The following is an 11,174-nucleotide window of genomic DNA, read 5'->3' on the forward strand; positions in this document are numbered from 1 at the left end:
TAGGCTCTGCCCGTTCTGTTTCTATTTCCCCCATACTCCTTCCCCTTCTAATAACCCCGAGACCTTCTTCTGAACAAAGGCAGGGCCAATATCTGCAGATCTCTGTAAAGACAAGGAAAATATCGCCCGGAGCCGCTTATTTCTCTTGCTTCTGACTTTGCCAAAGAATGCCCTCCAGGACTGATGCGCATAGAGGTGGGTTCCTGTATGGATCCTGAAGGCCCCCTCCAGTGCTTGTCTCTGCTCTTCGATTTGCCACCAGAGCCCAAAGGCCTGGTTTATGAGAATACTTGCTATGGTCAGTGATTCAAGTAGTCCTCGAATTAATTTATCATGGCACTAATGTAACCGGTAGTACGGAGGCCAATGAGTAACTTTCAGAGTCCTGCAGTAAGCACTCAGTGAGCAAGAGAAACGTCAGATTTAGAGCCTGGGAAACACACCTCTCTTGGAATGACATAAATAGAAATCCCCAATTATGATCCACAATCATTCATGAGTCCTTTGTGCCTGGGGAAGTTCTAAAACTCTGGGCCCCATAAATGGTGATGGCACATGGTACCTAATGACCATACAGGGTGTTTGGGGATTTTTTTTTTTTTTCATTATTAGGCCAGCCTGGAAAAAGAATAATGAATAGAGCTGAGTAAGATAGTTTTCCCTCAAATGAGTTAATCAGACGCTGCAGGCAGGATGTCAGGCAAAAATAGAGGGAGGAGTGAATACCTTAGAGCTGTGACAGGAGAAATATGAATCCTTGAGTCCTGGCTGATGCTTACTGATACACACGGAGTCAGCAGAACAGGTTTCCAAGCTACGATCCAAAACAACAACAACAAAAATTGAAAATAAATTCCCAAACGTCTGCCACAAGAATTCATTCTTTCACTGGATATTGTTATGATAACTCTTCTCCAAAGAGTTCCAGGTACACTAAATAAGAATGTAAGCTTAGACACTGTCAGAGGCAAATCCTCTGGTAGTGGGGGGAGAAAAGATGAGAGATGGCAAAGACAATAACCAAGGAGCCTTAGAAACTGGAGATGACTCCAGATGCCTGGAGAAAGCGCAAGGGCTCGATCTTTTGGCATGAAAATATTTAACTGAAGGACGAAGAAGAATAGAGCCAAGGCCCTGGACTATAGCGATCTTGAAAGCCTGGGGGGAACTTATTGCAACTTGGAGGACACGTCAGATCTTGGAGTCCTCCAGAAGGTTTCATATCCAGAGCCTGTCATGATGTAATTCCCCAAACTCCTCTCCCTGACACCCTTCTGCATGAACACAGGTCCCTCGAACACAACACTCATTTATTACGGAGAAATCGATGACTCCAACTCACCACAAGCTTGTATTCCAGCCATTGTGTCAGGGCTCCTGCCCAGCTTTAGATCTGCTCAAATCAATAGGATTTCACAATGAGGGCCCCAAAGCCCAGGAACTTCTTAGAAGAAGACTGACCGTGTATCCAGACTGAGAAGTCACTACGTGGAGGTCTAGCTCAGAAATCTCAGAAAAAAACAAAACAAAACAAAAACACAAAAAAATGCATGGGATCCTGGAGGCTTGTCATTATCCATCGGTGCAATTAGGGGAGTATGAAGCTTTGATTGGTCAGAAGTGGGTCACGTGCCACCTTCGGGGCTGGGGGGTGAAATGAGCTCCACCTGCATGGAGATAGGAGAAGAGTAGATTCCCAGTTAATGTTGGAAGCTGTTAGAAAGAGAATAAATGAATTCTGGGCAGCCCAGAAATAACACATGTACACCTCAACCATCTTTCAGCCCTTCTCTCTCCATAGTCTCCAGCATGGGCCCATTTGGCTTATAGGGAACCCTGGATGTCTGAAGACCGTGCAAATGGAACCGTTGGCATTGTGCAATAGGGTGGCCCTGACTATGGGCACACGGGTCATTGCTATATGATGAGGACCATTAATAGCTGTTTCAGTATCTGCTCAGATCTTTTGTTAATTTCTATGGTCATGGTCACCAAGTTACACACTCACGCACACACTCACACACACACACATATCAGGGAAAGAAGCCAAGCTAATGACAACATCTGACAGCAACAACAAAGACCTCCGAAAATAACCCATCACAGTAACTGGGGAAACTTCAAGGATTGCCAGTGTGGTGGAAAGTTTTCATTCCCACTGTTTTAAATTCATCGTAGAACAAGGCACGTTATCTATACAAAATGCACATTAATGACTTGCTTCAAGTAAACATCTCTATTCCCCTCTTTCAGACTACGGTTACAAAAAGTTGTTTAAAGAACAGATACTTTTTATGCGCATCTGGTTCCCATATTAACCACATGTAATCAAATCAATGATTGAGTCTTATTTTTTTTAGAGAAATTCTTTTTTTTAATTTTTTTTATTTTAATGTTTTTTTATTATATTATGTTAGTCACCATACAGTACATCCCTGGTTTCTGATGTAAAGTTCGATGATTCATTAGTTGCGTATAACACCCAGTGCACCATGCAATACGTGCCCTCCTTACTACCCATCACCAGCCTATCCCATTCCCCCACCCCCCCTCCCCTCTGAAGCCCTCAGTTTGTTTCTCATAGTCCATAGTCTCTCATGCTTCATTCCCCCTTCTGATTACCCCCCTTTCTTGGGAGGAGTGATTGTCCTTCCACAACGAGACATCTTTTCCAAATTTTCAGAGCAACAAGGAGATAAAACAATTTTTCCCAGGAAAGACATCCTTTTTCCTCAGAGTGATTCAATTCTGCCCCCACCATCTGTAACTTGCCACTGGAAAATCTCACTGGCAGCCTTTTGGGTGCTCCTGAGGACACTGACTCCTGGGAACTAGGTCTCCTGATGCTCTCAGACCTGCAGTGAGCAAATGTGGGCTCAGGAGCCAGAGGGTGAAGACTCCCATCCTGCGGGACTTGACGGTGCCCACACAGGGGGCCATGTGTACAAGGGCTCTGGGGTCAGGCAGGCTGGAGTATCTTCCCAGCTCCTTAACTGACCAGCTGTGGGTACACCTGGGTGGCTCAGTCGATTAAGCTTCTGCCTTTGACTCAGGTCATGATCTCGTGGTCCTGGGATCGAGTCCCACATTGGGCTCCCTGCTCAGCGGGGACTCTGCTTCTCCCTCTGCCTCTCCCCTTGCTTGTGCTCTCTTGATCACTCTCTCTCTCAAATAAATAAATAAAACATTAAAAAAAAAAAAACCCACACTGCCAGGTGTGTGTCTTTGAACCATTCTTTCTTTCTGAGCTTAACTTTTCTCCCCTATAAAATGACAATAGAATTTCTTACCTTCTCAACTTGTGCTGGAAAACAAGTTTAGCCAGGCCCTTAGTACTAAATTAGTTTGGAGTGAGCTTTTTGATTTGTGTTGGGTTTTTTTTCCCTTTTGTTTTTAAGTGCCCAGGAGATAAAGCTTGGCCTGAACGCTTGCTTCCATCAGGAGACTATCATTGACACCTTGTAGCAGCCTTAAACTGAGCAAGGGGAACATTAGGTAACCTGGTCCTTCATCAAAAATAAGAAAAAACCAGTACAAAGGCTTCCCTTGGGCTACCAACTTGAAAGAGCTAGCAAACAAACCTTAGGCAGTCTAAAGAATGTTTAACATACCTAATATCCTAGAGAGTTTGTGCTTCTAGCTTACTTTTTATTTTTTTTTTATCTCAACAATTAGTTTTTTATTAGTACCACTTTTAAAACTTAATTATTTGGTCTTGGTGACTCGTTCATGAAAACACTGTTTTTTACAGTTAACACTTTTCACTTTTTTTTCTTTTAATGGCTGTATTGGTGCATAATTTATGTAACTAAAAAATTCACCTGTTTTAAGTGTGCAATGCAATGACTTCCAGTGCATTTATAGAGTTATGCAATTATTATTTTTGTTTGTTTAATAGAGTTCATTTCTGATTGACCCAGTTCTCTGCAATGATGTTTGGAGTTGCATAAACAACAAGAAGCTGAGCAGCATAGAATATTCAGCAAATTTGACTACATGTGTATTTACAGCTACTGATCTATTTTAAAATATTTAATATCATTGCTTATCACCTGTTACACAATTCTGCCTTTAATGTCTCAGATTACATGAGAATCTTACATCGTTGTTTTACATTTTTCTAACGTGTCATGCTGAACGGCAAAATTCTGAATTTTCTTGACTTTATTTATTTTTATTTTTTATGCCTTTTAAAGTTTTTATTTTAATTCCAGTTCGTTAACACAAAGTGTTATATTAGTTTCAAGTGTACAATATAGGAATTCAACACTCCCATACATCACCCAGTGCTCGCCACAAGTGCACTCCTTAATCCCAATCACCTATTTCACCCATCCCCCCACCCCCTCCCTTCTGGTAACGCGCAGTGTGTTTTCCAAAGTTAAGAGTCTGTTTCTTGATTTATCTCTCTATATCTTCCCCCCCACCTTGGCTTGTGTGCTTTGTTTCTTAAATTCCACAAATGAGTGAAATCATATGGTGTTTGTCTTTCTCTGACAGACTTCGCTTAGCATAATACTCTCTAGCTCCACCCATGTTCCAGCAAATGGCAAGATTCTTTAGTTTACATTACTTTGACTCTTAATTTTGGCTCAAGGATTTAATATGATCCATCGCACAGTCCAAAAAGGAGAGATTCAGAGCATTAATCATAGTCATAGCTTCTATTTGTTGAGGATGTACTAGACATCCTGTTCTGAGTGCTTTATGCGCCTTTAGATTATCGGAAGTAGGATATACCCACGTTACAGATGAGAAAGCAGCGGCTCCAAGCAATGAAACCACTTTCCCCAGCTTCAAATACAAAGCTTGTTTTCTTCCCCTGAGGACACTTTACAGCTACCCCAATACTTTAAATAAACGATCACAAGTGCTTACAAATAATAAACCTTAATTTGAATCAATACATTCTCATGATCCTTCAGGACAGACTTTAATTCTGCGTTCTAGACGGTCTGTGTCCACTGACCACGCCACGTGCCCACTAGTCTGTTTCTGGACAAGGTTTCCTGGAACTAGCGGTTTCTTAGGTTCCCTCCCCCTTCTCTATTCCGCAGGGAACGCAAAACCAGCCTAGCAATCACCTTGCATCGATCAGAACCGTTTCAGTTATAACGACAGAAACTTGGCTCAAACTGGCTTCAGCAAAATGTACTGGCTCTTGAAACTAAGAAGCCCAGGGGAAGGCTGACTGCAGACGTGGCTCAAAGCGTCACCTCAGATGGTAGCATTAGGACTCACTTTCTCTCTCCTCCCGGAAACACACTGGCTGCCAGAAGCGCCAGACTCAAAACCTCACGGTTTCAAGTCCAGTGGAAGAAAGAGCGGTTCTTTACCTGTTTCTCCAGTGAAAGTTCTAGGATAATCTACAGTTGAGCCTGATCAGACGGCTGTGTTAAGTATTCGTCCCTGAATTAATGGCTGACTCAACGGGGATGAAATGCTCTGATTGGCCAGACCCAGGTCACGTGCACAATTGTCATTAGAGTTCTCATCAGCACCTGGATAGAGAGTTGGGGACAGGTGGTTCTCCTAAAGAAAAAACAAGATATTATGTGGGTTGGTTTTTTTGTTTGTTTGTTTGTTTGTTTAAAGATTTTATTAATTTATTCGTGAGAGACAAAGGCAGAGGGAGAAGCAGGCTCCCCAGTGACCCGGAAGCCCGATTTGGGACTCGATCTTAGGACCCTGGGATCAGGGCCTGAGCCAAAGACAGATGCTTAACCAACTGAGCCACCCAGGTGCCCTAAGACACTATTACCAATAGAATGAGAATGAATGCCAGACAGCAAATGTAAATGACCACAACATAATAGGTCCTAAAGCCCTATGAGCCTAGGGATTCTCAATTACATACATCCTGCAGTCCAGGCACATGGAAAGACAGGAAGACAGAACATTAGAAATGAAGATAATTCCTGAAATGCAGATAAGGACTGCCGACATATGGACAGAGGTCCTATGTTCTGGCTACGTATGGATTCAATCAGTTAAAATAAAGCACCTTTCACGCAAAAATTAAGTTATGCCAGAGTTGATACCTGTGTTTCCATAGCAATGTAACAAGTGTCAATCATCCCTCTTCTCCTATGCTCACTTGGTCATGACCTTGGAAATTCCAGGGCTCAAAACAAAGAAGCCATAAGAAAGACTAAAGGAGCCACAGGCAAGCAGGCCCCCCAAATACTCAGTTTATCCTAAAGAGCTAACAGAGGAGAAAATCTCTACTCAGCTGGTGTCCATATGGTTTACTTACTATGTACATAGAGTTGATGTCAAACCTGTAGCCGGAGACAAGGGTGATGCGGGAGGAACCGACCTATCACCTTTCTTGGAGCTGGAATCCACCAAGAACATGACCTGAGCTGGGCACTGGGGAATGAGAGGGGCAATTGTTCCAGGAGCCAGCAGACTGGTAAGATGGAATTTGGTTTCGGTTGGATGAGACTGTTCGCGCAGCCCCGGTACCCTGGGTGGAATACGTTATTCTATTCCGAAAGTAAAGAGAAAGGGGCAACCTGAGAGCTAGTGAGTATTTTCACAATGAAGAATACTTAACTCTGAATCTGAGTCTTCCTCAAATAGAAACTGCTCATTTCAAATGCCCCAAGGATTAGGCAGCTCTCCTCAATAAACTCTCTGAGCATTAGATCCCTTCTTTATAAAGCATCAAGGATGATACCCAAGTATATTTCAAATCTCAAATTTAAGAACCAGCATTTTCTTAGAAAAGGCAGCTGTCAACTACACAGGGATCTCAGCCCAGAGACCTGGCCTCAGCTCACACACGGCACCACCCCTGCACCCCCACATCCTCATCCACAGGTGGTGATGATGATGACGATGATGGTGGTGGTGGTGGTGGCTCCCAGGAATTGGTCACTTACTCAAGTGTTTTAACATAAGTAATGTATAGGTACCACAATGATCTCCACTTAACAGATCAAAATAACAAGAGACAGAGAAAAATAAGTAACCCACACAAAGCAACAGCCAGTAAGTGGCTCCCTCACCCACCTGTTTAACCCAATCATCTGATTTGTGGACATGGTAGTAAAGATCTCAATTTTCTCACTTTCGGTAGCATGCCTGTTGTTACTTTTAAAAATTGTCAGCCTTCTAATTTGGACATGCGTGAACAAATCTCACAAGGGTAAGGGCGGGACTTAGGTGATTTAGATCATTTTTTGACAGCCACTGTCTTAGACCCACCACCGAACGTTCTGTCTTTGAACACCTAGAACCACAGAAGGCGAATACTGAGAATTCCCCTCAGCCACCTACCCATTCTGGGAGTTGTAGGATGTCACGCAGAGAATAGGGCTCTCAGCGTCGGTCCCGGGTTCCAGCCCCGGCTCCACCGCTTACCCCCTGAGTCACTAGGAAAAGTTCTTATCTTCTTAGGGTCAGTTTCTCTTCTGTAGAGAGTGCATGACACACCTCATATAATATAAAACAGCTAAGAGCTTCACGTTGGCACACAGGAAATGCTTCATGATAACAGCATCATGTTTGGGGTGGGAAACGTTGAATCCCGAGATGATCGATCCAAGATAGCTACAGAAGGGACAGAACGCTCAGAAGACAGGAAAGGATTAAATTTAGAGATAGCCGTTCTATCTCTGCAAGAACTAATCTTGACTAAAATAACCCCAAATGTGCCACTTCCTCTTTCCCGGAACAAAGAAAGAATGTATCATCTGTGAGAACTTCCATCCACGTTTCCCTTGAGCCACTCTCACTTGTACAAACATTTTCGAATTCTAACTGTTGGAGCCGGGGAGGGGACTGGTGGTGGGGGTGGGGGAGAACAGATCAGGCAGTTCGCCTCCACCTGTATTCAAATCATCTCCGGAATGCCGCTTCTTGAGAGGTACTAGGAAGTTGATGGTGGTGGCTTATCACACCTCAGGGAAGTATGATCTCTGTTCCAGCTCATTCGTCTTCCTTCTTGATGAGAGTGAGTGTGAGTGTGGGGGAGGGGCACAGGGAGGGGCAGAGGGGGAGGGAGAGGAGAGAATCTTAAGCAGGCTCTACCCTCAGCACAGAGCCCAAGGATGTGGGGCTCGATCTCATGACCTTGAAATCGATCCGGGTGGAAATCAAGAGTCAGGTGCTTAACCAACTGAGCCCTCCCGGAGCCCCATACCGAAGCTATCCTTCAAGCAGCTCTTGCTCCCTTGAAAAGATGGATCCAGAAAAAGGTGGTGAGGGTAGGAGGTTGGCTCAGTGGCGTATATTTCAGAAGTTGCTTTGGCCAGACCATTATCATCATCATCCTGCAACAAGACTCAGTCATTGGTGTTTGTCGGGCATCAGAGCTACTCACTGGTTGGCTGCTGACATTAAGTCTCAGTGGGCAGGGAGCCCAGTGCTTTTGTGCCCTAACATTTCACCTCACAACATCCTCATGGTATTTGCCGCCTCAAGTTCGCAGTCCGCCACTCTTAGAGATGTTTGAAAAGAATACTTGATGAATCTTATGAGTAAAAGCAAACACAAAAGGGGCGCCTTGGGTGGTTCAGTCAGTTAAGCGTCTGCCTTGGGCTCAGGTCATGATCCCAGGGTCCTGGAATAGAGCCCCACCTCCGGCTCCCCACTCAGCAGAGTCCATTTCTTGCTCTCCCTCTGCCCCTCGCCCCTCACCCTGCTTTCTCTCTTTCTCGAATAAATAAATAAATAAATAAATAGAATCTTTTTTTAAAAAAAGCAGACATAAAAGAATATATACTGAATGATTCCATTCATATGAAGTTCAAGGACAAGCAAAACTAGTCTCTAGTGCCAGAATAGTGGCCACCTTGGGTGGGAGACTTCTGGGTAATAGAAATGGTGTTTTGGTTTCTTGTTTTCTGAGAAAGAGAGCACGAGCGCCGGTGGGGAAGGAAGTGGCAGAGGGAGAGAGAGAATTTTAAGCAGTCTCCATGCTCAGCCAGGAACCTAACTTGACCTATCTCAGGACCCGGAAATCATGACCTGAACTGAAAGCAAGAGTTGGACGCTTATCTGACTGAGCCACCCAGGCGCTCCAGAAATGTTCTTTTCTTAATTGAAGTGCTGGTTAATAGGTGGGTTCCCTTTGAGAGAAATGTCTGGAACTGTACCCTTAGGATTTTCTATTTATATGTTATACTTTAGTAAGTTTCCTGAGAGGAGGAGGAGGAGAAACAGAGGAAAGAATATAAGAAAATGAATGGACATTTGAAACAAAAGAAGTGAAATAACTAGAATCTGAAAAGAAGTTTCATTAATTAAAATCATAGTGAGCTCTCACTATGCAGGTATTGGAAGAGCTAAGGTAAAAAATGTCGATAATGCCAAATGCTGGCAAGGATTTGGAAAAAACTGGTTCTCATACATTGCAGCTGTCAATGTAAAATGGCATAACTACTCTGGAAAAGAAATTTGCTTTGCAGTATTTACCGTACGAGTCAGTAGTTATGCTTGGGCATTCATCCAGAGAAGTAAAAACTTATTTCACCCAAAAAGATGGACACAAATGTTTATAGCGACTTTATTCATGGTAGAAAAATATTGGAAACAGCTCCAATGTCCTTCAGTGGACAAATGGTCGAACAAACTCTAGTATATCCATATAATGGAATATTACTCAGCAATAAAAAGGGGGTGCATTGCTGATACGTGCAGCTACCAGGACGGACCCCAAGGGCATTCTACTTGGGGAAAACAATCGATCTCAAAAGATAACACGCTTTAGGATTCCATTTATACAACATTCCCTAAATGAAAACACCACAGAGCTGGAGAACAGATGACTGGTTACTAGGGATGGAAGGGGGACGAAGGGGGTGGGGTGTGAGCACAAGGAGGTAGGTGGCATGAGAGAATTCTTTGGTGGTGATGAATCAGTTCTGCATCTTGATTATGGCGGTCGTTTCACAGATCTCTAGATGGGATAAAATTAGGACGCTACACGTGCGTACACACACACACACACACACACACACACACAAATGCAGGTTCAAAAACAATGAACCCTATTTAATGAAAATTAAATAAGGTCTGTAGTCTGGTGCCAACATATTGTTGTCAGTCCCTGGTTTTGATATCGTATTACACCTACCTACACAACAGGGCTGGAGAGAGCTGGAGGAAGGGTGCATAGGACTCTGTACCGTTTTTACCACTTCTTATGAGTCTATAATTATTTTAAAATGAAAAGTTGTAAAAGAAAAAAAAAAGAGAAGAATCAATCCTGGCCAGTTTCAATTAGCCCCATTTGCAAATCCCGTTTCCTTCAGGCAGACTTGTTACCCCGTAACTCCTGTGTCTCACCGTCAGGCGCTGTCAGAGGAAAGCACACAGCCCTTATGTGGAACTTCATCCATAGAAAATACTTACAAACGGTGAGGGAAAGAAGCAACCACATTATGCTTCTTAGGCTCACTGGTTCATGTCTCTTGCTCCTTGAGCTTGTATGATTTGCATAATGGGTTTCACATCAACTTTGAATGTAAGACTCTTTTACCGAAAGTGGAATCTTCACATATGTGTACAGAGATTTTCTTAAATATCATCATAACAGAAGGAAGGCAGGAGGGAAGGGAGACTCGGGAGACAAGTTGGCCAAAGTAAAGCCATTTTGGGTTTTAGGCTGACCCTTACCCTAAAAGTCCATGGGTCATAATAAAAGTGACAAGATCAGATGCACGGAAGACCACAAGACCCCACTCCCACTGGCCGTAAAAGCCACGACATTGGGTGGGCATTCTTAAAATTGCGTCCCGTGGGTAATTCCACAACCCTAACACGATAAAACAACTAACCAACCCATGTAAGTGATAATCCCAAAGTTAAAGAGTAAGCCCCTCCCTATGTGGTTAGCTACTGTTTGAAAATTTACAAAGCCCTTTGTTAGAGGCAAAGGGAAGTGGTCTTCCCCATCTGGGAGGAGAGACCGCTACTTTGTCTATGAAGCAGCTCCTTTCTTACTTTTTTTTTTTTTTTAGATTTTATTTATTTGAGAGAGGGAGAGAGAGCAGCAGCAGGGGGAGGGGAAGGGGCAGAGGGAGAGGGAGAAGCAGATTCCCTGCTGATCAGGGACCAGGGACACCCCCCCCCAACACCACCACGTGGGGCTCAATCCCAAAACCTGGGATTATAACCTGAGCCAAAGGCAGCCGCTTCACCAACTGAGCCCTCCAGGTGCCCCA

At 43.7% G+C, this 11,174-nt stretch overlaps 1 long non-coding RNA gene across 1 annotated transcript; it reads right to left on the minus strand.

Annotated features, from left to right (window-relative positions):
• Positions 1 to 577: 577 nt before the first annotated feature.
• Positions 578 to 5,526, minus strand: LOC123790594 (uncharacterized). The gene is made up of 3 exons (XR_006779132.2): positions 5,337 to 5,526; positions 1,343 to 1,667; positions 578 to 814 (listed from the first exon to the last, which is right to left on the minus strand). It is a non-coding gene; the product is annotated as an uncharacterized LOC123790594 (long non-coding RNA).
• Between the last annotated feature and the right edge of the window lie 5,648 nt (positions 5,527 to 11,174).

This window comes from Ursus americanus, chromosome 5 (genome assembly GCF_024610735.1).
Source record: "Ursus americanus isolate L20-20 chromosome 5, mUrsAme1.1.p, whole genome shotgun sequence".
Classification (NCBI taxonomy): Eukaryota; Metazoa; Chordata; class Mammalia; order Carnivora; family Ursidae; genus Ursus; species Ursus americanus.